Source organism: Triturus cristatus, chromosome 7, assembly GCF_964204655.1.
Source record: "Triturus cristatus chromosome 7, aTriCri1.1, whole genome shotgun sequence".
Taxonomy (NCBI): domain Eukaryota; kingdom Metazoa; phylum Chordata; class Amphibia; order Caudata; family Salamandridae; genus Triturus; species Triturus cristatus.
The window spans coordinates 292,184,580-292,212,070 of NC_140590.1; the positions used below are offsets into that span (position 1 = coordinate 292,184,580).

The following is a 27,491-nucleotide window of genomic DNA, read 5'->3' on the forward strand; positions in this document are numbered from 1 at the left end:
CAAAAGCAGATTTTATGTCAACAAAACATGCATACAGCAGTGTTCTCGTTTTTTAATGCATTTTCGATTAAAAGCGTCAAGATTGCCAGGTTTGTTATTGTGCCCATCCCTTGCCTAAAGCCTGTTTGGAACTTGGGAATTGTGTTCTTGTCGTCCATCCAGTCTCGCAGCTGTACAAGGAGGCAAGAAGCATAAAGCTTGGCCTCTACATCGATTAAGGATATCAATCTGTAATTCAAAGGCTTGCGATGATCTCCCTGTTTAAATATTGGGTAGATTATATTCCCTTTCCAAGAATCAGGGACATCAGTATGTGCATAAATCTGGTTGAAGAGAGGCGTTAGGTTCTCCGACCAGAAATCTGGGTCATTCTTAAAAAGCGCATTGGGAAGCCCATTAGGACCTGCTGCTCCTTCTGTCTTAAGTTTTTGTATTATGCCTCGTAGTTGTTTACTAGTGGTCAGGGAATTTTGTTCGTTACCCCTTTTCTCTTGTTCTATATCATTGTTTTCCACCTTATCCAGACTCGAATTTGTTTTTAATTTTTCCACTACCAACGTGGGCCCTCGGGAACCTTCAATAGTACTTAATTCTGTACTGCTGTACATGTTTCGTACGTGTTGAACCCACGTTTCCTCTCCAATTCCTGCTTCCTGTTGCAGTCTTGCTCCTTTATTCAAATTGTTTATAATGCCCCAGAAATCCCTACTGTTTGACAGTTTACCTAGACACAATAGTTTATTCCAGATGGATTCCTTATATGCTGTTTTAGCGTTCCTCAACATCTTCCTATAGTTGTTCCTTATTTCCTTTAATTTGCTTTTATTTGGGTTTCTTCCCATTCTTATTGCCTGCGTTTGTAATAGTACCTCTCTTGCAACCCTTCTCTTTTGGTCTAGTAGGTCAGTATTGAACCATGGTTGCCTCCTGGAGTTTATTCTTCTTCCTACCCGGCAAGGCTGGAAACTTTTGGGTGAGGACCTGGGCCAGCTGTTCCCAGTTGTTTATGCGTTCATCCTCTATCTGTGGCCCCAATTTGCTCACATATTCCCTTGCTGTCTCCTGAATGCTATTCAAGTCGCCACCTCGCCATTTTAATTTTCTTAAGTTAAACTTTTTGGCATGTTGTGTAAGGGAATTCATATTTTGGGCCTGAGTAAGAGAGATATTCATTCTCGTTAATTGGGGGAAGTGATCACTTTCTATACGTTGGGCGATTTCAAATGTTTCAAAACAGGGGAATAACTTGTTACTAATAATTGTGAAATCTATTGTTGAGCGAACCTTACCACTCAAGTATGTTATAGCCACTGGTGTATCTCCCTTTATATTATACAAAAGAAAACTGTGAGTCAAAGGTTGTGACCTTAAAGCTGCTACACCGTGAATACTAAGTCAAATCTGACTGTTAACAAAAATATATCTCACTGGATATGTGTATGCATGAAAACGATTCCCATCACCCACTTAAAGTGGCTCGCTTCATCATTTGGGAACCCAGGGACTTGCCAGAGAACCATCCACTACCAGATGAACGTAGATACTGGTTCAATGTGTGTCCCAGATACATCTAGCAGTATGTTACTTGAATAGAAGGAGCCCACATGAAGGATGGTGTGGGGTGATGTATGCAGTGCAAGTGAAAAAAAGATGTGATAATTAAAATTGGTTACCAAGGCACAAGAGAATTTTTATTTGGGTGCTACCTTGATACCACAATAAAACAGTGCTGTAACAGTTTAAACAAATAACTGTGTTGGAAAAACTGGTCTACATGTTTCAGCTCATGGATAAATTATATCCCAACTTTCGTCAGGACCAAATAAAGCTACTGCAAGACTGTAAAGTGAATATATAAATCACACAACCTGGACCTTGTAGTAGGTACAAAAGATGTTACCTGCAAGAGTTAAAGCAGAAAAAACTTGAAAAGTAAAACACAGTAGTGTAGCGTCATAGTTAGGTAAAAAAACGCATAAAGATTAAGTCTTTCAATTATGCGAAATACTTATTGGTGTATTCAAACAACTGAACAACCATCACATCAAGTGATACAAAGTTTTTTGTTGTTGCCACTTACCCGAGTAATTCTGGGTATGTGCCTCGCCTCACCTGGCAACTGCTCAGGTTTAGGAGGCACCGCTCTAGGAAATAATATAAGTGAAAAGCATTGTATAACCTGAGCAATGATACTGTGAGTATAACAATACTTTATATATAGTGCGCATTTAAAAACATGGCGGGGGAACCCACGGGAGTCTGGCTGCCGAGAAGAGTACGCCTCTATGCAGTTTTGCTATGATGTCATTTTTTAGCAGAATGTATACCCCGAAGGTGGTTAATCAAGGACATCAGCATTAAGTTTGTCCTTTGATCGTAGGTATAACTTAATTCTGAGAGTATTCATCAATTACAAAGGCTGCCACATCGTTGTGGCTAGTGAAGTGGTTCTGTATGCCGTGCTCGCGTTCCCAAGAACTACCGCATCGTGCTCGCTTGTATGCCGTGCTCGAACCAGTTTAAGGTGACAGCTATCACGAACAGAAGTTTGCCTGGAACGAGTCCTATTGTTAATGAGATGCGCTACCTTTTCCCAAAAACTGCTGTAACGTTACGGATTAAAGCACAATTCTGTCTACCCTGGTTCAGAACACAGTTACTGGTGGCGAAAAATTACTAACATGACAAGAGCACGCCTCATTCGCGGTGTATATCAATACCTTACAAAGTTGAAACAAGATTGGTCATATGCATCTTACCTCTCCGTCGGTACCTCTCGCGGTTACTGAGCCAGAAGGGGAGGTAAATCGACGTTTGTAAGAATCCCTATTTATGAAACGAAAAGCCCGTCATATGCTGTGCGCGGCCTGCGTCGAAAGCAGGGCGCAAGTTGATGACAGGATAACGTTGTGACGTGCAACCTATGTTTTCATGGGAGATGTAGTTTCTTGTAATGCATATGATCTATAAGAACATTTAGAGTCTTCAACAACGTCCAGAATCAAAAAAAATAATAACATCATGACGTTGTACCATAAGGAGACCGTATTCCAAGGAATGTGATCACTAATCATGTCGTTGTGTAGCGGCAAAAGGCGGCAGCGTTGTGAAATAAGAACCCCGCTTCAATGAAGTAACACAACGATGGTGTCTGTAATGTGAAAAAAATGCTTTTTATGTATAAACCTCACTGTTAGTCTCTCGCAATCCATTAATGATTACATATAATGGAGAGTGAAAATTACAACTTGAGGGCAAAAGAGAACCGGATCACTATTCAGATAGCAAAAAGCTAACACGTTTGGAGATAGTGTGTTCTTCTACAAATGGGAGAATGTGGTTCAAATCATGAAGTGCCATGCGCTCATGTATACTATGCAACCTTGTCTGTCACAACTTATCATAGCGATGTCCATGGTATCTGATCATTCAGTCCTTGGCAATCACTCTTTAGTTTAAAGACCCATTTCTGTTCTCTTATAAAGAGAAATTTTTTGATGTTGGTGATGTGCCATGGAATAAAAGGTTGTTCTAGAATGAGCCATTTCAGGTCCTCAGGTTTGTGATTGAGGGCGAGAAAATGACTGGTTAATCTGGCGGCTTGTTTGTTTCGCCTAATAGTACTCTTATGTTCTCTGATACGGATTTTTATCTTGCGTGTTGTCATCCCTACGTATCTGAGTGAACAGGGACATGTGATTTGGTAAATGACTCTCAGAGTTACAGTTAGTATGTTTCCGTAAAATCCATGGTTTCTCTAACCCTAAGTCAACCGATTTGGTTGGCTGCGTTTGAGGGCATGCCGAACACGAGCCACATGGGTAGTGGCCCTGTATCGGTGGTAAATCCCATAATGTCGATACTTTCGTGCCCTGTTGAGCTGTAGGTCTTGTATGAACAAGATTGTCACGCAAACTGGCTCCTCGTTTAAAGGAGAACAGGGGGAGTGGAATCCTAGCATTGCCAACATTGAGAATGTGCCAATGTTTGCGTACTGACTTCTGTACACTGTTGGATAGTGTGCTGAAGGTGGTGACTAAGGTCATTCTTGTCAAAGGTGCCTTGGGAACCGGGGGTTCAAGAAGGGCGTCCCTGTTGTTATTGGATGCCCGTTTGTAGGCTTGTCTTACCAGATGGGCCGGGTATTTCCTGGCTTTCAGTTGTTTGGAAAGTGCATCAGCATGAAGGTAGAAACTATCCTTAGTAGATTAGTTCCTGCGGACCCGCAGGAACTGTCCCACAGGTAGATTGTGTCGGAGAGATTTGGGGTGATGACTGTGAAAACTAAGAACAGAATGCTTAGTCTGAGGTTTTTTGTACAATTCACTACCCAAGGTACCCAATGTAGGGTAAATCATGATATCTAAAAACGGAAGTCTGGCTTTATCGTGTGTGACTGTAAATTTCAAAAAATTATTTTGAGAATTTAGCCAAGAATGAAACTCCAACAGAGTGGCAACAGTGCCATGCCAGACCACCAAGATATCGTCTTCCAACAAGCAATATGCTCTCGAAAAGGATTCTGATCAGTAAGCACACAATTCTGTTCAAAAAGATGAACATAAAGGTTGGCCAGACTGGGAGCAAAAATACTGCCCATGGATGTTCCGGAGACTTGGAGAAATATAGTTTCCTCATATTTGAAGAAGTTCTCCATCATTGCCAGTCTGGCACATTCCATGATAAAGTGTGTTGGTGTTATGGCGTCTAGATTACTGTTGTCTTGAACCCCCGGTTCCCAAGGCACCTTTGACAAGAATGACCTTAGTCCCCACCTTCAGCACACTATCCGACAGTGTACAGAAGTCAGTACGCAAACATTGGCACATTCTCAATGTTGGCAATGATAGGATTCCACTCCCCCTGTTCTCCTTTAAACGAGGAGCTAGTTTGCGTGACAATCTTGTTCATACAAGACCTACAGCTAAACAGGGCACGAAAGTATCGACATTATGGGATTTACCACCGATACAGGGCCACTACCCATGTGGCTCGTGTTCGGCATGCCCTCAAACGCAGCCAACCAAATGAGTTGACTTAGGGTTAGAGAAACCATGGATTTTACGGAAACATACTAACTGTAACTCGGAGAAAGTCATTTACCAAAATCACATGTCCCTGTTCACTCAGATACGTAGGGATGACAACACGCAAGATAAAAATCCGTATCAGTGAACATAAGAGTACTATTAGGCAAAACAAACAAGCCACCAGATTAACCAGTCATTTTCTCGCCCTCAATCACAAACCTGAGGACCTGAAATGGCTCATTCTAGAACAACCTTTTATTCCATCGCACATCACAGACATCAAAAAATTTCTCTTTATAAGAGAACAGAAATGGGTCTTTAAACTAAAGAGTGATTGCCAAGGACTGAATGATCAGATACCATGGACATCGCTATGATAAGTTGTGACAGACAAGGTTGCATAGTATACATGAGCGCATGGCACTTCATGATTTGAACCACATTCTCCCATTTGTAGAAGAACACAATATCTCCAAACGTGTTAGCTTTTTGCTATTTGAATAGTGATCCGGTTCTCTTTTGCCCTCAAGTTGTAATTTTCACTCTCCATTATATGTAATCATTAATGGATTGCGAGAAACTAACAGTGAGGTTTATACATAAAAAGCATTTTTTTCACATTACAGACACCATCGTTGTGTTACTTCATTGAAGCGGGGTTCTTATTTCACAACGCTGCCGCCTTTTGCCGCTACACAACGACATGATTAGTGATCACATTCCTTGGAATACGGTCTCCTGATGGTACAACGTCATGATGTTATTCTTTTTTTTGATTTTGGACGTTGTTGAAGACTCTAAATGTTCTTATCGATCATATGCATTACAAGAAACTACATCTCCCATGAAAACATAGGTTGCACGTCACAACGTTATCCTGTCATCAACTTGCGCCCTGCTTTCGACGCAGACCACGCACAGGATACGACGGGCTTTTCGTTTCATAAATAGGGATTCTTACAAACGTCGATTACCTCCCCTTCTGGCTCAGTAGCCGCGAGAGGAACCGACGGAGAGGTAAGATGCATATGACCAATCTTGTTTCAACTTTGTAAGGTATTGATATACACCGCGAATGAGGCGTGCTCTTGTCATGTTAGTAATTTTTCGCCACAAGTAACTGTGTTCTGAACCAGGGTAGACAGAATTGTGCTTTAAGCCGTAACGTTACAGCAGTTTTTGGGAAAAGGTAGCGCATCTCATTGACAATAGGACTCGTTCCAGGCAAACTTCTGTTCGTGATAGCTGTCACCTTAAACTGGTTCGAGCACGGCATACAAGCTAGCACGATGCGGTAGTCCTTGGGAACGCGAGCACGGCATACAGAACCACTTCACTAGCCACAACGATGTGGCAGCCTTTGTAATTGATGAATACTCTCAGAATTAAGTTATACCTACGATCAAAAGACAAACTTAATGCTTATGTCCTTGATTAACCACCTTCGGGGTATACATTCTGCTAAAAAATGACATAGCAAAACTGCATAGAGACGTACTCTTCTCGGCAGCCAGACTCCCGTGGGTTCCCCCCGCCATGTTTTTAAATGCGCACTGTATATAAAGTATTGTCATACTCACAGTATCATTGCTCAGGTTATACAATGCTTTTCACTTATATTATTTCCTAGAGTGGTGCCTCCTAAACCTGAGCAGTTGCCAGGTGAGGCGAGGCACATACCCAGAATTACTCGGGTAAGTGGCAACAACAAAAAACGTTGTATCACTTGATGTGATGGTTGTACAGTTGTTTGAATACACAAATAAGTATTTCGCATAATTGAAAGACTTAATCTTTATGCGGTTTTTGACCTAACTATGACGCTACACTACTGTGTTTTACTTTTCAAGTTTTTTCTGCTTTAACTCTTGCAGGTAACATCTTTTGTACCTACTACAAGGTCCAGGTTGTATGATTTATATATTCACTTTACAGTCTTGCAGTAGCTTTATTTGGTCCGGACGAAAGCTGGGATATAATTTATCCATGAGCTGAAACATGTAGACCAGTTTTTCCAACACAGTTATTTGTTTAAACTGTTACAGCACTGTTTTATTTTGGTATCAAGGTAGCACCCAAATAAAAATTCTCTTGTGCCTTGGTAACCAATTTTAATTATCACATCTTTTTTTCACTTGCACTGCATACATCACCCCACACCATCCTTCATGTGGGCTCCTTCTATTCAAGTAACATACTGCTAGATGTATCTGGGACACACATTGAACCAGTATCTACGTTCATCTGGTAGTGGATGGTTCTCTGGCAAGTCCCTGGGTTCCCAAATGATGAAGCGAGCCACTTTAAGTGGGTGATGGGAATCTTTTTCATGCATACACATATCCAGTGAGATATATTTTTGTTAACAGTCGGATTTGACTTAGTATTCACGGTGTAGCAGCTTTAAGGTCACTAAACAACTTTGACTCACAGTTTTCTTTTGTATGATATGTTGATTTGGGGATTATAAACTGTTTGAGTCTCTAAACTGTATCCCTTAGACCCCCACTCTTTTTTGAGATATCTTATTACTCTCCCTTTATATTGCCATTCAGGATTGTCAATCCCAGGTCTTCTAGTTTGTTCGTTAATATTCGTCCTCCCCCATTCGCTTGCTTCTTTCCTTCAACCCGATCTTTGGTTATTAGATTACAATTGAAATCTCCTGAGATGAACATAGAGCATTGCTCATAAGATCTTTGCATTGCTTGTATCAGGGTCATTAATGTAGAATATTTTTCTTTCTGAGTCTTTCTCTCTGGGTGAATGTAAACATTGATCAGTAGAAGTTGCCACTTTAATTTATTTAGTGGGGACTTACCACTAATTTTAATCACTTGTACCCAGTTAAACCCTACATCATGTTCTTCAGTTACCCAATCATATTTTTGGGCTGCATATATCGATAAACCGCCTCGTGGGTGTCCAAACGATGAAAATCTTTCTGCGAAAATGTGATGTTCTTTAAATCCTGGAATTGAAATTGGAGTCATATTCCAAGTTTCCTGGAGCAAGATGATGTCTTGATGCTGAAAAAAGTTTAGGGTTTCGTGGTCCTGGTCCATTTCTTTAAAACCGTGGATATTCCATGAGCAGATCGTAACACTATTCGGCCTTTTTTCCTTCGGGATTTGGTCCTGCGTTTCTACTTCCGTTATTAGTTTTAATTCTTCATTAGGTATGCTTTTTGTTTAACGCCTTTGGCACCCATGACCAATCCATCTTGTCCAATGCTCGACTTCCCGCACTTTGTGTACTTGCGGTTATGTTTACCCCATTTCCAATAAGTGACGTTACAGGCGTGGTGGATCGAGCGCCTCGTACGCAAGAAGTCTGGCTTTTTCCGACTCTGTCTTCCTTATTTGAATTTCTTGGACTATTTAGGAGGGGATAAGCATACCTTGGGCGATTGTGCAACATCAACGTGATTCCCCAGGCTCCAAATCTTGGTCTTGTTAAATATATCTTATCCACTAGTTCCTTTGAGGCCCACGTTGTCACGGTTTCTTCATTATCTGGATTTAATCTTTTTTGTTGGACCACACCTATCAAATCTTGTGAGGCTATCCCTTTTAATTCTGGGATTTCTTTGAACAAATTCCCTCGGTTCAGAATATCCTGCCTTCCTTTAGTGGGATATTCTGGCACGAATGTCAGTTTTAATTCGTATGCCTCTAAATGGTTTTTGAAGCCTTCGGGAGATTGAAGAATATCATCTTTAGCAGCTGCAGAATTACTTATTATTAATGAGTCACACATAACGTGGTCTTCTTGTTCCACTAGATCTTCATTCACCTTCTCTTTTTTTCTCTCCGTTTTGCTCGGGTTCCTTGTTGTCCTTATCCTTGTTGGTTCGGGGTCTGGTTCCGTGGTAGATAGCGTGCATCTTCGATCCTTTCCATTATAGTAACCTTTAATGGATTGTGTTGTTGTTTAAGATTCATTTTTATCTTCTCCAGAAGCTTTTTGTTTGTTGAATTTTCCTGTCTTCTTTGTTCATTCTGTGTCTTACTTTCCTCATTCCAATGTGAAAATTAATCTTCTATTGCTGTTTCTCGGTGTATGTTATTCCAGGAGGCATTTATTTCTATGATTTGAGATGTTCCTGCTTGCCCTGCGTCTTTGATTCCGATCGTTCAGGAACCCGCGATTCCTGTCTATATTTTAGATCTATTTATTTTGTTGACGGGCATCCTACATCTGTAAGGAGACATTGATTCGTCTTATTTTTTTGAAGAGTGGGAACGGTGTTAACTGCAGTAACGGAGTCATCTTCCGTTGGAGTGGGTTCTAAAGTATGTTTCAGTTGAGCTATGTCAGTTAATACTGCCCCACGCGAGGATTCATTCCGTGATTATCTTTTACCTCCTCAGGGTGTTTTTATTTTAAATATTGAAATGTTTTTTTCTGAATCTATGCTTTGTTGCTTTTTGTATTTAAGCCTAGCCTTCCTTGCACGTTTTCTTTGCCTTTTTGTCGGTTTTACAAGGGGCGAGGTCTTAAGGGAATTCTGTGTTGTTTCCATTAGATTATCTATTGTGTCAGATTGCTCATCGAATAGCGCTTGGTCTCGCCCGCCGCTTGCTTTGCTACTTGGTTTTGTTATTAAGTTGTTGCATTTTGAAATTGCCGTCATGTCCATCTTATATTGGGTTTCCAAGTACTGCTTGTTGTTACAGGTTAGTTTTACGGCCCCTAGAATGTCCTTTAAAATGTCCGGGAGACTTGCCAATTTCTCAATTATACTCCCGCAGTCGGGCACTTGTTTATCTTTGTATGTTTGATCCTCCAATTTTCCCTGTTTGTTAATAGGGACGTAATTAAGTCCATCTTAGCATTTATGTCTGAGATGTGACCAGCAATTAGATTTATGAGGTCTATTTGAACTTCCATCTTGTCGGATTGATAATTCAGCACCCTTATTGCTTGGTCCAGTGTGCCTAGCAAAGACTGACTCCATTGTGTACTCGGCTGTTATTCATGGCACTTCCCCGAATCCCCTGATTCATGATCTATCATACTAACGGATGAGATTGTTATTGGTGCTGAAAGATTCAATTGATTTACTTTTGTTAGAGAACGTCTGCCATCATCTAATTCAATCCGTTGTTGCTCATTATTAGCTGGCTGGCTTCGTGGGGTTGATACCGCCATTACCAGTCTGCTCTGTTGGGCTTCTGTACAATTTACTGATGGCAAGGCGTTCCCTTGAGATTCTTTTTTCTGTGTTATTGTTTCCATAATTTCTAAAAAGTTGGGATCGTTAGATAGGGAAAGTGAATTTGACCAGGGTTCCTCCTCTTGGGCTGTCTGCTTTGATGATTCACTTAACTTTAAAAATTTCCCCATGAGTTCCTCCGAGTCTTCCTTTACCTTTATGTTTCCCTCGGTTGCTGCATCTCTGATTATTGTACTTCTGCTTGAATTATTTAGTTTTGATTTTGGTTTTTCCTCCACGAATTCCTCTACACTTCCCCCGTTTACGCTACTAGTTGTTTCCCTTGCATTTGTTGTAGATTTAAACTGGTGCACCTGTGCTTTAGCTGTTACCAGCTTACTCGATGGTTGATCGGTCATTGGTTTCTGTGGGGCCCGCTTCCCTATTGAAGCATCGTTGTTGTTTATCAAAGTTTGCACAGAGGGAGCATTTGTTCTATCTGGAAAAATAGGGCTTGGCAATTTGGAGGCCTCGGCTGTTGGTGCATAAATCGCTGCCATTGGGTCCTTTAGAAAAATGTATAAATCTCGGTTTTCCTTCTCGGGCTCAGCGTGGTTATATCAGGTGTCGGTGCGGAGACCAATCTTTCTCTCGGTCTTGCGGTCATTCCTTTTTGGCTTATAGGTGAGCCTTCCTCGAAGGATTTTTTAGATTTAACTTTTTTTGATTTCTTACCTGTCACCAATTGACGAATTTTCCCCGATCTCATTTCTTTCTTCACTTTGCTTTTTTTCCTTCTTTTCTCCTTTGCACTCTTATTTCTCTTATGCTTTAAGCAAGTGAATTTGAGGTGGGGATTTTGGACCCAAGTGGTCTTCTTGGCCTCCGGGCCTTGATAGGGCCCGAGACTGAGCGGCCAAACGATCACCCAATGGTGGAGTTAAGGGGGTAGCCAGAGAGTAGCTAGGAGTCGCTACAGATGACTGCCGATTACTGCATGGGAGAAAAGCAAATCACTACAAATCACTAAAATCCCTAGATGATACTTTCCCATCAAAAAGCGTAGAATGAAAAGAATAAATCCAGTGGGTCACAGCCCTATTATAAAGTCATGGCTAATAAAACGTGAGATCCCACTCCTGGCCCTATGATGAATCACCAGGGAATAGTTAATTAGATCTTGTAGAGCAATATCCACAAATAACAAACCCAGTACTCTTCACTGTACAATGTTTGTATTCCATAAACAAAGGCTCTTGGTTGGTAGATAACAGAGCATCTTAAATAGTACCTTACTAGGGCAACTCCACTCCTGCCCCGCGTTGTATTTCCTCCATTAACAGCCACTCTATCCAGAGCAGCCGTCGAAATTCGTTCCGGGACTGAGGCAAGGAAAATAGCTCCCCACGCTGCTCGATCCTTGCAGCAGAGAGCCTCTCTAGGAGTTCCCAAAGCAAGTAGGCACTCCGTTTGAAATCCTGCCGAGAGTCCGCCTCAAAACAATCAAAAGAAGATTCCGCTCACTCGCTGCTAGCCTATAACCAAACAGCGGTAAGCCTTTCTCTGTGCTCTGAATCCGACCTCCTTGTCGGAAAAAGAAAAACACAAAACCAATCAGGTATGCTGGCTCCGCCCAGCTCAGACTCTGCTCTGAATTACCAGCACAGTCCAAAGTGCTCATGCCTTATCTTTACAGAGTCTGTAATCACAGCGCCAATGCTTGTTTATATCCTCTTCTCACAGCCAGGAGTATTGTACTGTCCGTGGCAGAGCTGCAGCTGTGAGAGGTTAAAATATCCACCTTCAAAAGCGTTCTCTGGGGTCTGTTTTCAGCTTTTCCTTTTCATGATTAGCCCAAAGAACAAGGAGTCGGCTGACCGGAATACTTAATGTCGGCTTTACAAATAAGCAGCTCGACCACTCACCCGCACCTGGGGGTCAATAGTGATGGATTTCTAAAGAGCTACATGGGCGCCTCAAGCTGAGACTGGGAGCCGGGAACTGGAAACCAGGGGGGCGCGAGGCATCTATTTCGGCGTCCTTCCCGCAATGGGCGGTCAGCACAAAACCCCGGCACAGACTTCTCCCACAGGAATCAGAGTCCAGCACGTTCTATAATTTCTATGGGAAAATGAACTCCCTCATTTTGTTCCTTTCTAAATTAAATGTTTTAAATTGTACCAGTTTGATTGAATGAAGAAGGCGTGACACACCTCTGTCATTAGTAAGACTGTTAGTGCTCTAGTTGTTCTTTAGAACACTGGGAGGCTGCAGAAGAACATAGGGGAATCAACTGGCTGCTCCTGTTGGAAGTGCATGTTTTACTGAGAATGGCAGACTTTATTCTCACAGAGAGAAAGATAGTGTGAATATACAGAAAGAAAGCTCTCATATTAGCGTCTGGAGAACCTTCCATAACCTCTATGAGAAAATCATTAGAAACAATTTTCACTAAAACGTGATTCATGAAATTCCAGCATAAGGTCAGCATTTTCCACAGAATAAATCACCTTAAAACGCACCACGAATCCTAAAATTAGTACGGTACCACCAACAAATGATTTGTATTAAAACTAAAGTCTGTTATCACCATTTATACATTCTACTTCTCAAAACCTGCCATTCACTACAATACATTCAGGGCCCTGTGACGGTTGCTACAGGATGTTATCCGTGTTGGAGCCAGCCAATAACCACATGCCCTTTGGGGTTTGGGCGTGCTCACTCAGCCCCCTTACATATTTTCTTTAATTCATTTACAGGACACAGGCACCAAGTCCCCGGGTCTTCTAATGGCTGCCAAAACATTGTTCTTATTGAAACTGACCAGTCAGAATTGATTAGTCTCCTTTAAAGTGGCCAATATGAGCATGTCTGGACACCAACTGTCCAGATATACAATTATTTTTACACCTTAATTTCTCAAAAACTGCTGAAAATGAAGTACACCACATCACAAAAAGCTCAATCTGCGGACCAAGATCTAGCTTCCTGCCACATTTGGTGTCATTCTGTTTAGCTGTTTTTGCTGTACCCAGTCTTAAAGAAGTCTATGGAAAATGCAGGCCTCGGTAGGATGGATCCTGCTCTCTGCCCTCCTTTCCATGGCCTTCCCTTGTACATGCACTTGGCGGTACTGCTTCTTCTTCTTCCAAGGCGAGAAGCAGGTTTAGGGTTTCTCCAGATCCTAAAGCCTGGGCCTGCACTTCCTTTAACCATATGTCCTACTCCCAGCTGTCTTCTCTTGCATAAACCCTTATAATAAATCCACCTGTTTACACAAAATGTCTTCTTACTTCTATGAATCTCTAGCATCCTAGCATCCTCACGGTAGCAGTGCACTCTGGAAAGTTTTAATATACAGAAATGATGGCAGTGGTTTCAAAAGAACAGTAGTCAGCACCTCTGCAAAGTTTGCAAATGTAAGTCACAAAGGGCCTCATGTAGGTAAATAAATTTTACCGGTTCTTAAATACCGAGCCGTACCGAATCGGTAAATTAGAATCGGTAAGTTATATGTAGGTAAAAATTCGGTAACAGTTACCGATTCGGTAACATTCGGTAATCACGATTCGGAATTCACCGAATCGGTAAATACCGAGGTGTTATTTACCGAATCGGTAAATACCGAGGTGTTATTTACCGAATCGGTAAATACCGAGGTGGTATTTACCGAATCGGAAAATACCGAATCGGTATGTACGGATTCGGTAAATCAAATCACATGACTTGACGAAACAGCTAATCCAGTGCAACGACAGCCCACCCAACCAGGAAGTGCCCACACCCAGGCAGGTGTACATAATTAGCCGAAGTGGCCACACCCAGGCAGGTGTACATAATTAGCCGACCCTGGAGAAGCTTGGAGTGCAGAGGAGAGGCAGGGAGCCGTTGCATGTGCGAGCGGGTAAACGAACAGCATGTCCAGCCAGAGAACACAGAAAGACGGAGGGGAAAGGAGGAGGAAGCTGAAATTTAGCCCCAAGGAACTCCAGGTGCTGGTGGAGGAGGTGGTGAAGCAGCACCAGAAGCTGTTTGGAAGGCAATCCCTGCAAGTGCCTGAGGCCGAAAAGCGCAACATATGGCTGGCCATCCAGGCGCAGGTCAATGCTGTGGGAGTGACCCACAGGGACATTGAGGTCCTCAAAAAGCGCTGGTATGACCTCCGGATTGTAACCAAGAGGAAGATGGGCGACATCCAGAAGGAGGCCAGCCAGACCGGAGGTGGAACCAACAGGGCACCTGCCCTCACCGAACTGGAGGAGCTGGTGGCGGCCACAATCGAGCAAGAGAGCGTCGTGGGTCTTGGGGACGCCGACAGCTCTGCCAGAGCCGCAACACACCAAGGTAAGACGAAAGCACAGCAATGTAGCCCCCCCTACCCCTATCCCACATCCCCCATTGTGAAACGAGAATCACACTGCAGTCCACACGTGTCAGTGCAGACAGGCAATGCATTCCGGGAGATGTAGTCAGGGCAACACTAACCATGACGTAAATGTTACAGGGCAACAAGGCATGTCACGCACTCGAGGCACAAGGAGACAGGGGACATATTGGAATGTGAAATGATTTATTGTGACGCATGCAATGCAGCCCTTCGGGGACACTGAGCCAATGTTGTATTTCTGTCCACAGATGTGACATCATGCAGGACAGGGCATGCTGCAGGAGAGACGGCACACCGGCCACATAAATCACCTCTAGCCAGCACCAGTTCAGACCAGGGAGCAGGCCCACTGGCAGCCGCACCACCAACACAGCCAGCCTCGCCGCACACAGAGCCAGCATCACCTCACCGAGAGCCAGCATCACCACCACCAGAGCCAGCATCGCCACTCATGTTCGAATCACCGGCCACATCTCCGCTTGCAGGTGTGAGAATGAGGAGGCGTCCAGCAGCCAGGCTACGAGCCTTAGACACCTCGTCAGACGACAGCATGGGCCCAGAAGACCGCACCGGGCTCCAGGAAGGGAGCCATGCCACTGTGCCCCACACCTCACAGGCAGCACAGACGGAAGCAAGAGGGCGCCGCAGGTCGCGTGTCCAGAGTCCACCAGCACCCACTGACGGCCATGGTGTCTTCTTGGGGCTCGAGGGCCAAATGTTGAAGCAACAGCGCCTGCAATCAAAGGCAGTCATGTCAGTCCAGAGGCACATGCGGGTGATGAAGACAACATTAGTCAACATGGACACCAACATTAGCGGCATGGCTGCGGGCATTCGGGACATGTCCCAGTCAATCCAGCAGTTGTGCAGCAAATTAGATGCTGACATCGAAGCACGGCGCCGGGAACGCCAGAGAAGGGACACTACCAGCAGGGCACTCAACCGTCTGGCAACTGCGACTTCTCTACTGTGCCGGCGCTCTGTGACGATGCAGGAGGGCCTAACACAGTGCTGCAGCGACCTGTCTCGGGGGATGGTGCAGGTGACAAGTGCACTAGGGGTGCTATTGACTAGTCAGGCGTCGACAACTGCTGCAGGGGATGCTGCGGAGAGCATCGACACCAGCAGCAGCATCACACCCCCCGTCCCAGAAGCACGCAGGAGCAGCAGGCGGCTTGGGGTTGGCTCTAGTGAGGATGCACAGGCCGTGCAATCCACCACTGCAGCGCGTATGCGCAAACATTGATGTAGCCCTGCTTAGCCACTTCCCATTGGGTGACGTAACCCTGGACATACTCCTTGTATAGATGGTATATTGCCAGATTGGCCTGTTCATGTGTTCATGGCGTGGTGCCACATTAAAACTACGTCAGGACTTCTCACAACTCGCTGTGTCCCCTTACTTACTCAGAAATAGTTGCATGTGATATCTGCCCGTCTCTCTCTCCCATCGATTGCAGTTGGCACTCTAGCTGCGTTGCCCTCTGGCTGGCCTGACTCATCCTCGTTGTCCTCAAAATATGTCAGTTCCACATCTGTACCTTTTTTCGTGGCAAGGTTGTGCAGCATTGCACAAGTGGCAATAATCTTGCAGCAGGTGATGGGTTTGTACTGGCGTGCGCCTCCGCTCTTGTGCAGGCAGCGGAACCTGCTCTTCAGTAGTCCAAACGTGCACTCCACCACATTGCGTGTTGTTTTGTGTGCCACGTTGTATCGTCTCTCACTCTGGGTTGCTGGGTGTAGGTAGGGAGTGAGGATGAATGACCGGCATGCATATGCACTGTCGCCTGGATGAGTAAAAGGGAACCATCAGTAACATGCCTCTATGCACTATGATTTGCAGGTTTCAAGGGGCGTCACTGTTACTTACCTAGCAGGTATCCCTCTCCGAATTCTCCGGCACTCAGTCGTGTGTAGATCCCACTATTCTGGAAGATGTAAGAGTCGTGGGTGCTCCCAGGAAACTTTGCAACAATATCTGTGATGATGTTCCCTGCATCACAGATCACCTGCACATTGATGGAGTGGGTGGACTTCCTGTTCCTGTAGATGTGCTCTGTATCAGCTGGTGGACAGATTGGGATGTGTGTACCATCAATACAGCCGATGACATGGGGGAACTGTGCCATGTGATAAAAGTCTGTTTTTGTTTTCTGCAGTGCAGCCTGTGTGTTTGGGAAGCTTATGTAGTGGTGCATTCTCTGCATCATGGCATCCAGGAACTTCCTGAAGAAACGTGACAGGCAACTCTGGGATACCCCACCCACCGCAGCTATCACCACCTGATAACTGCCGGATGCCAGCAGATGTAGGCTGCAGAGCACCTGCACATGTGGGGGTATGGCGTGCGCCCTTCTTATTGGATGGTCCAGGAGTGGCTGTAGGTCCCTGATTAAGTCCATGATGGTTTCGGGGTCTAGCCTGTACCTCTCATGTATCTCTGCATCAGTCAGCTGGAATAGTGTGATGCGCTGTCTGTAGATTTGTTCCTCCCGTCGCCACACCCTCAGTCCTGCTGCCTGTAGACGTAGGCGCCTTGCAATGACGTACATAGCGGCCATGTTGTCCACGCTGTAGCATTTTGGGATTGCTCATATGCATTGTTGATGGTTACCACCTGCTTTCAATCCGTGTTAATTACCGACTCTAATTTACCGATTTTCTTGGATTTCTTAATTACCGAGTGCTCCTACATGTCATTTTCATTTTTACCACTTCATATTTACCACTTCATATTTACCGATTCGTTAATTATGTATTCGGTAACTCTGAATCGGTATTTTGGAATTCGGTAAATATGAATCGGTATTTACCGCCTCATATTTACCGAAAATTGGTTTTGGGACTCCTACATCTCACTTGTCTGAATACCGGTCGGTAACGGCATATTTACCGAAAATCGGCCGTTACCGACCGGTATTTGGCTACCTACATGAGGCCCAAAATGTCCGTTTGAGTGCTCAATGTTAAGCACCGTGCCATCCACAATGCCACTCAATATGGGGAGTAATAACCAATTCCTCCAAACACATCTCAATGAAATTTGGATAACAGAGCACAGCACAAAAAAGGTTCAAACTGGCAAACAACAGCCAGTAAGATGTTTAGTACAGAACTCAGAAATGGTAGGTATTATGTAATTTTGAATGACAGTTTCCAGTCTTGACACGTAGAGGTTGCAGATATACAGCCACGTAGATGTTGCAATTACACAGCCAACACGTATTTCGTCATAAAACGACTTTCTCAAGGCTGTTGACAAAATAGTGTAACAAGTTGCTTATCGTCAAACACAAAGGGGAATAAGCTTGACAATTAACTAAGAATAAACATTCCATTGTTAGCCACGTGATGAACGAAAATCTGATAAACGTATCAGTAAAGTGTCTAAAGAACACAATAGGCCCAAGTTGAAATGTGCAAATCCCTGTGTAAAAGGAGGAATATATAAAGAGATAAAGATGAGATTTCATCTCACAAACATGCCACCACCATGGTGTAAGAAATAGAAGAAATAAATAAATCAAAATACCTTGTGCAACACCCAATTGTATTTTAAGTTGAATATAACTGAGAAGGGAAAGAGAGAAAATAAGGGAAAAGGAAACAAAAGGAAAAAGAGAGAAATGTTCATTGCAGTTACCTTAAAATGGTACTTGTATGTAGTAAAAGTAGTAGCGAGCAATCAGGGTTTTTTCCTGTAAACACTGATACGATCAGAATTGGGATTTAATATGCTGTCCAATTTGTATTTAATATATGATATTGTAATGACAGGAAAGTTTCCTTACACTATTCGCATGTTTGATCTAATAGAGATATCTGGTCAAATGTCTGAGATTACACATTTCGCTCCTAATCAGTGTTTTTTTTTTTGGTCGAATGCCTGTATCCGAGAAAAATTGTATTATGTCATATGGTGTTGCCCTACTGAAAATGACCTCTGTCCTGTGATAGAACTGCTTCCAAAATGCGATTTTTTTCAAAACGTTACGATACTATGTATACCTAGATCTAATTAATGTAGCTCTTCTCGCTTCTATTTCAACCTGGGGGCTACTTTGGTGTTTCTGCCTCTCTAAACTCCTTATTCTGGTGGCGTTTATCTACGGGTGTGCTTAAGGTTCCCATTTTGATTTTATTACATTCCACAAGTCTATTAAAGAATACTCCATACAACTATAATGGATATTATATACTAGTCCCTTGTCTGGTTCTCACAACTTAATCTTTACGTTTCGATCCTGATGTAATATATGACTGAGGAAGTTTGCCACTTTTGTTTTGGTTTACATCAATTTGGCAGTGTTAATAATTGCCATAGGACACACTATATGTGCAATATAGAGGTGTGTTACATTTTCTTAAGTGGAAACACTTTCATTTACGTAAGACCGTCCTTTCTCCGTAATATGGGTCAGTGGGTCAGTTAATGGTATCCAGTATTGAACTCACTATTATTTCTAACACGGGTCTTTTAATGCCTACTGGCATTTTGCTCGCGATGAATATATTAGGAAACTACAACAATGGCTGTCCCGCTACGGTCGACAAGCGCATTATGTAAACACTCTTGTTTACGTTTTCTCACGCTCTAAAGACGCTCACCAGCAGATATGGGGCGTTTTTCCATGGCGGCCACTTACACTTGGAGAACGAATGCTGGAATTTGACCCGGACAGGGTTAAGTTGTTTCTTAACGCTGTACGCTTCACATACCATGAGCCATGAACAGATTGCTTAGTCATACATCGCTTTATTACAGGTTTGGACCGATGCTCGTATATACTTAAAAGCCTAATATCTTGACTCTTGATGCGTTTACCATGACGTTTCCTTCAGCTGCCTGACTTCATTTCCTAGTAAGTTCTACGGATATTTGCACATATGACCAAGAGCAAAACCAGGTCCCTACTTGATGGCTCACGGCGTTATTTGTATATTATTATTCTTTTTATTTTTACATAGAGCATGATTTAGGGAAAACATACCTCGGTCGCTTATTTCTTGATACATCAGGCTCATTTTTGGTGTGTTCCTTATATTTCTGCGCTTTTTTCTTCCTTGGATTGTAGTTGGCTACTTTAAAGTTTTTAACACAGCCCCTTTTGAATATTGGCCCTGTTATACCCATGACCTCTTTATGTTTTCATTCTATTTTAGAGGATTTCACTATTTTAAGACCGTTGTTGTTTTATAACTAGCAATTTTCTGCTCTGTAAGAGACACATGCGGAAGACATATTTTCTTACAATTTGCATATGTCTTCACTCCTAGTGACCATTTGGTTTTTCTGTGTCGCCCGGATGTATTAAGAAATCTATATACAATTTCTGACCATTCACATTGGAAAAAACCCGGATTGCTCGCTACTACTTTTACTACATACAAGTACCATTTTAAGGTAACTACAATGAACATTTCTCTTTTTCCTTTTGTTTCCTTTTTAGTTTTCTCTCTTTTCCTTCCCAGTTATATTCAACTTAAAATACAATTGGGTGTTGCACAAGGTATTTTGATTTATTTATTTCTTACACCATGGTGGTGGCATGTTTGTGAGATGAAATCTCATCTTTATCTCTTTATATATTCCTTCTCTTGCACAGGGATTCGCACATTTCAACTTGGGTCTATTATGTTCTTTAGACACTTTACTGATACGTTTATCAGATCTTGGTTCATCACGTGGCTAACAATGGAATGTTTATTCTTAGTTAATTGTCAAGCTTATTCCCCTTTGTGTTTGACGATAAGCAACTTGTTACACTATTTTGTCAACAGCCTTGAGAAAGTCGTTTTACGCCGAAATACGTGTTGGCTGTGTAATTGCAACATCTACGTGGCTGTATATCTGCAACATCTAAGTGTCAAGACTTTGGAAACTGTCATTCAAAATTACATAATACCTACCATTTCGGAGTTCTGTATTAAACATCTTACTGGTTGTGGTTTGCCAGTTTGAACCCTTTTTGTGCTGTGCTCTGTTATCCAAATTTCACTCTAGAAAGTTTATAAAGTAGATAGTTTGGTTCTGTGAGACTAAAACTAACAAAACATGAAGAATCCTGACTTGTACGAACGTACTATAGCCATATATGTCCCTCCTCTTTCCCACAAGACACTATGAGAACATTAAGTTTACCACCTGCTCAGGGCTCGAGTCGGGGTACCACGCGGGTGGACGGCGTCCCCCCACTTATTTTACCAGGTTTTTCCGGGTGGACGCCGTCCCCCCTGCCCAAAAGCTGGACAGCATTGTGTGAGCAGAGAGCCCGGGTGGGAGGGAAGTTTACCGTAAATTGCCAAAGATATGCTAATATTTGTAATTGGAGACTTTAAGAGGCACCGGTGGTGTGGGCAGGCTGGAGTGATTGGGAGGCGGAGCGAGCAGGCGTTGGCGGTTAACGCTTGGAATGTGTGTCCTTCTGAATCGATTCTTGTGCACTTTTGAGCACTTCGTTGTGCAACTGGGGCACCCCCTCGGGGGAGTGGGGGGAGGGGGGGTTGCAAAGGACATCGAGGAACAGACCAGGGGTAGCAGTGCTGTGAAATGCCCCGTCATCTAAAGGCATATGAATACTCATGAGATTCCTGTTGTGACGTCACTTCCGGTGACAGCGTCCCCCCACTTTTCATGAGAGTCCTGTTGTGACGTCACTTCCGGTGACAGCGTCCCCCCCACTTCTTTTCATGAGATTCCTGTTGTGACGTCACTTCCGGTGACAGCGTCCCCCCCACTTCTTTTTTTAGGACTTGTGCCCTGCACCTGCTTCATGAGTTGTGTTTAACCCTCATTCACTACTCGGGTAATGCGGCCATTACTATCAGATACGTCCATGAAGAGGAGAAATCGGCAAGGTTGCTAAAAGATTCACATGCGTTGCAATATGCTGCCATCTAGTGGTTGAATTCGCAATACGCCAGATTTTGAAAGCACTAAATGGAGGCAGAAATATTTGTGATCACATTTAGAAACATAGGTAAATCCACCATGCAACGCAGTGAACGTACAATATCGAAAACGGCAGTTCAAATAAAACTATCATCACATTAAAGCGAAATCACACTAATAAGGTACCAGACAGTTGCACTCACTGATGCTGGGCGGAGGGTTATGCATTTGTAACGCCCTTAAGTGCGGTTGCTGCTAAAAACACATTTTCTTGCATTAGGAGGGAAACGTTTACCTACGGGCAACGAACGTTTCGGGACATCCAATACTATGCATTATCCCGCCATCTAGTGGTTAGCCTCAGAATAGCAAGCACCCTTCTTCACAGGAAATGAAAATTCTAAGTATTGCCCACAGACCTGCTCAGTGACCCACGACTGTTGCTTTACAGATGCATAGCATATAGCTGCCACTTGAGTGGCCTCATAGCGGCTCATCTTGTTCTGTCCTTTGGAGGTCACAACACGCACAAATCGCTGAATGTATGCCTTATTTGGGAAGAGTTTGGTCTCACGCGTGGGGTAGTTGGGGAAGGGGGTGAATTCATACATACGAGTACCATCAGGTTGGGTAACACTGACCATCTGTTATTTCAGCGCCAAGAGGCCCCAGGCTGAAGCACGCCTGCCAACTTGAAGAACAATCTCCGTGGGAGGAGGCGGCGGGGCCTCGTGCCGAGAAGTACCTAGGAGGCACTTTTGAACCACAACACAACCCGGCCCCAAACACCCTCTTCCCCCCTAAAAAAGCTAACGGAGGCTGGTGCCTATATCCTGTGTGTTTTCACACCCCTTAATGGACGCCGGCAGTTCAAAGCGTCTCGAAGACGAGCTGGAAAACCACTATTTACAGTGATTTTCAGCTCGTATTCCCTGCCACGGTGGGATATCAGCTCCTCACTGTGTGATCGTGTGACGGGAGCCGATATCGTGTCACGCTGTGGCAGAAATGGCGCGGGTGTGCTACACAAAAACACGTTACGTTATATATACATCCACTGTTGAATCGCTGCAGCTGTGAGTCATTGACGCAGAAGCAATCACGAAGAAATAGTGTCAGTGCACATGAGTTATGTTGTACTCTTACATGAAGTAGACGCTGATAGCCATGTAAGTTCTTTAGTACCTTTATTCCAGTTGTACAGCAAGTTGGTTTACTGGTACATCCAACAGGTAGTACAGGTACAGGAAAAGGTAAAGTAGGTTAGCCCAGAAGTAAGTCCTTGGTCCTATGCCACAGCATACACCTTTGTAGTATCAAACCCCCTTGGTAGTATCTAACCCCTTGGTAGTATCTAACCCATTGGTAGTATCTAACCCCTTGGTAGTATCTAACCCCACCAGGAGCAGCCAGTCTGCTGCTCAGCCCATCTGTAACTGTCATCTGTCACCCAGTCAGACTCCCAACGTTCTATGCATCACAGCATTCTCAACATTCTACTCCAAACACACGCTGTGGCTGAACAGCAGGAGAACTGGGAAACTGCAAGATATGAAAATACTATGCAGGGCATAACAAGTTTCTTTCACGAATTGGGGTGCTACAAGGGCACAAGTCCAGGGTGCACGCAGGTAGAAGGAGTCTACCCACTTTTTTCACAGGATGGACTCCTTCTGCCATGCCTAGAGGTCCCACACAAATATGATGAACGTGCGCGGTGTCATTTTCAAACACCTGGACACATTCAGCAGCGCCTGCAGGTTGTCTGCATTGGTTCCAAGCCGGAACGTGAGGGGAGGGGCTTATCACATTCAAGCTGAGTGGATAAGAAAAGCCGACCCTCACACTTAAATGCAATGGTGGGGAAACAACAGCACACAGGGTATCACTTGCAGGTACTCAAGAGAGGTATGCTTTTGACTTTGTTAAGTCCTTGTATATAAGAGAGATGCACACACTGTAAGAATGTCAGATGTGTTGGCCTGTTCCAGTAATTACGCAGTTAATTTAAATACTACAATTTTGCTTCATTTCCTTTATAGCACTATAGCGCTACTCATTCCAAAGCAGGTTGTCAGAGTGCTTCACATCACACGTACACACTATACATTGATAATACATCATAATGTGTGTAAATCAATATACAGGATGTGTTATATAAGACAGAGAGGGTTATAAGGTTGTAGGAGCCACATGTCCTTGATACCACACTGTGCTATATGAAAAGGATTACAATTTATGTACTGGAAGTAACAAAAGGATCTCTGTATTAAACGAAGTAACCCACTAACACATTGTTGTGTATCGTTATCTTTGCCTGCCCCATCCTTCCTCCTCCCCTTCCCCGCGCGCTATCCTTCCTATGCGCGAGACTGCTCACGTCAGCTGGAATGTTGTCAGCTAGACGTTCTATTATTACAGTTGTTTGACAGTTTGCTTATGACAGTTTAGAGTGTGTCGTTCACACAGGGCACTCCTCTGGGTGTGTCGTCCTTCTGAGTTAATAAATAACTTACCGCATGAAGTTGTTTCCTGGCTTCATCTTTACATTTATGGCGACGAGGTTCAAAAGAGTACCTTTTGGATTAGCGTCGGCAGCGGCGTTGTTCCAAAGGCTCATGCATGAAATGTTCAAAGGGGTCAAAAAGTTACTCATTTTCCAAGATGACATTCTCATTATGGGTAAAGACCAGTACGACCATGACAACAGGTTGATGATGGTACTCAAAATCTTGGAAAAAAAATGGCATGACGGCAGAATATAAGAAATGCAAGTTCAGCAACAAAACGGTCACCTACTTAGGTCATGAAATTACTCAAGAGGGTATTAAACCTAAGAAAGAACTACTCAAGGCAATCAAGGATGCTCCTGTTCCACAAAATAAGGAAGAGCTAAGAGCATTAATGGGACTGGTGGAGTACTACTCCAAATTTGTAAGGAATTTCTCTACAAAAACGTATAGCATAAGGACACTTTTGAAAAACAGGTATAAATTTGAATGGTCTAAAGACTGTGAAGACAGTTTAAAATTACTCAAAAAGGAAATTTGTAACGCGCCACCCCTTAAGGGATTTGACACTAATCTTGACTGTGTAGTCACTACAGATGCCAGTGGAAAGGGAATTGGTGCAGTCCTCACACAAATTGAAGGCGATGGCAAGGAAGTCACCATCGCTTTCGCATCGCGCTCTTTAACTTCCACAGAGGAGAGATACTCAGTTATCGAGCGGGAGGCTTTGGCTTGTGTGTGGGGGCTGGAACATTTCAGGCAGTACATATGGGGCAAAAGGATTGTTTTGCGGTGTGACCACAAACCGCTTGTGAAAGTGCTGACTGTGAAGAGGTTGTATAATGCCTCACCAAGGTTAGCACGATTATCCATAAGGTTGTTGGATTACAATTATGAGGTACAGTATTTGCCTGGAGCCAAGAACGTGGTCGCGGATTTCCTGAGCAGGTTGCCTTTGCAGAATGAGGAGAAAGGTGTGGAAGAAGAGGAGCTCTGCGTAGCTAGCATAAACGAAGAATTCCGTAGTATACCAGAAGAGGATTAGAAAGAAGAATGTCAAAAGGATTAGACTCTAAAGGAAGTTAATAAACTCATTGTGGTTGGTTGGCCTAAGAAAAAATATATAAAAAGCGAGTTAAGACCTTTCTGGGAATTGAGGAGTGAGCTATCGGTGGAGAACAACCTTGTTTTCAGGCAGGGGAAAGTGATACCTCCTGTCACCTTAAGGGAAAGAATTGTTAACATTTGCCACGAGGGTCACTTAGGCATAAACAAAACCTAACAGAGAATTAAAAATTGGTATTGGTGGCCTGGGTGTGACATACAAATAGAGAGGGCAGTAAGAGACTGCATACAATGTGTGAACACAGATAAGACTCAAATGACTCTCAGACCACCCTTGCAACCTTTGAGGTGCCCGAACATGCCTTGGGAGCGTGTAGGAATCGATATAATGGGCCCTGTCCAATGGCAAGAAGAACAAGTGAACATTCTGGTCTTGGTAGATCATTTTTCAAAGTGGCCTGAAATAAAAGTTTGCAGGAGGGTGGAGGCTGTAGACATCGTCACGTTCATGGACGGTATTTTCACAAGAGAGTGGATACCTAAAACTATTGTAAGTGATAACGGGAGTCAGTTCATGTCAGAGGTTTTCAAGAATTTCGTTGTCAGGAATGGTATTACCCACAAAACTACTTCGGTTTACCACCCTGCCAGCAATGGGGCCGTGGAAAGGTTTAATAGGGTGATAAAAGGCATTATCCAATTAGCAAAAAACAATGGCAAATGTTGGAGAAAGGAAGTTAACAAAATGGTTTGGGCATACAGGATCACACCTGGAGAGAAAACCTTGGTAAGCCCATTTGAAATTATGAGAGGCAGAACACCCATCTCTAAAGACAACATTGGATGGCTCAAGGAGGCAAGGAAATCTGAGTGGTCAGTAGAAACCGTCAGAAAAAGAATCCAAGAGGCGAAGGACATGAGTAAAGTGAAGTATGACAGCAAGCATAATTGCAAGCAAATCAAGCTCAAGGAAGGTGATAGCGTGAGAGTAAGAAGAAGTGGACACACGGTTAAAGGGCACAACAGGTTTTCAGCACCATTAAAGGTTGAGAAGGTGTTCTGTAACTCTGCGCTTCTCAGCGATGGCAAGGTTTGGCATGCCTCTGCGTTGTCCGTTTGTTCTAGAAAGGAGAGTTACAAAGAAGGAAAAAATGCAAGGGAAATCAAGGATGCAGAGGACGGTTCGAATACAATAGACAAGTATAGTTGGTTGCACCAAGCATCATACGATTCGGATGATGAAGAGGATAGCACAGTGTCGCCGTCTTTTGAACATACCACCAGGGATGATCAGGAACATGATCTCATTGAATCCAATGGGGAATTCAGAGACCTCAGCACTAGTGCCTCAGAGGTATCGCCTGAAGACAGTAGCATTACCACACCCGAGGAAGATCAGGATGCCTTGGAGTTTGACGACGAGGTGTCTGATATCGCCACCGGCGAGATGGGTAGCTCTTGTGAGCCAAGAGGAAGCTCTGCTTTTGGACAGGAACCTGTGTTGGAAAAAGACACTTTGGTGGAAGTGGCCAGCACAAGTAGATTTGGCCGTAACTTGGTAAAGCCCAGCAAATACAAAGACTTTGTGTGCGGATAGACACATCCTTTGTTGTATTCCATCTTATCCCTTAATTACCCCTTTCCATGTTATCTTCAAATTTCGTTAAGGCAAGAGATGTGTTGTGTCTATCGTTATCTTTGCCTGCCCCATCCTTCCTCCTCCCCTTCCCCGCGCGCTATCCTTCCTATGCGCGAGACTGCTCACGTCAGCTGAAATGTTGTCAGCTAGACGTTCTATTATGACAGTTGTTTGACAGTTGGCTTATGACAGTTTAGAGTGTGTCGTTCACACAGGGCACTCCTCTGGGTGTGTCGTCCTTCTGAGTTAATAAATAACTTACCGCTTGAAGTTGTTTCCTGGCTTCATCTTTACACACATTTACATAAAATATAAATCTGTGTGCTGCAGGTTACATAATGTGCTTTGCCGGAGCGATATTAACCCTCTATACTACTTTGATTCAAAACTGGGACTCATTGGTTAAATACTGCAACAAGCTCAAATGTACTCATGATAGACCTGCTTAACATGTGTGTGAGGTCTTAAGATCTGTTGTCACTTCTTTTTTTTTGTTTTGTTAAATAATTTTTATTGAAGATAAAGAACACAGGAATACAAATATACTTAGTCCAGTTCGATATAAATATAAGTATACAAGTAGAGATAAATAGTAACTGTAAAGCAGGTGATGTATAGAGGGAAGGTTACAAAGTATTACAACTCTTATATTAACGTTCTGAAACAATGCCTACCAAAAAAAGAAATGTATAACAAAAATGGGTAGAGCCTTATATTGGCATATAAAGAACCTGTGTGAAAAACCAGAGTGAGTATAATAAATAGGAGGATAATGAGAATTGGTTTTTTTTGTCACTTCTTTTGATG

The 27,491-nt window shown here is 43.4% G+C and overlaps 1 protein-coding gene across 1 annotated transcript in view; it reads right to left on the bottom strand.

Annotated features, from left to right (window-relative positions):
• The window catches only part of ALDH16A1 (aldehyde dehydrogenase 16 family member A1), a 680,379-nt gene that overhangs the window by 553,403 nt on the left and 99,485 nt on the right, over nt 1-27,491 (bottom strand). The window lies entirely within an intron of this gene.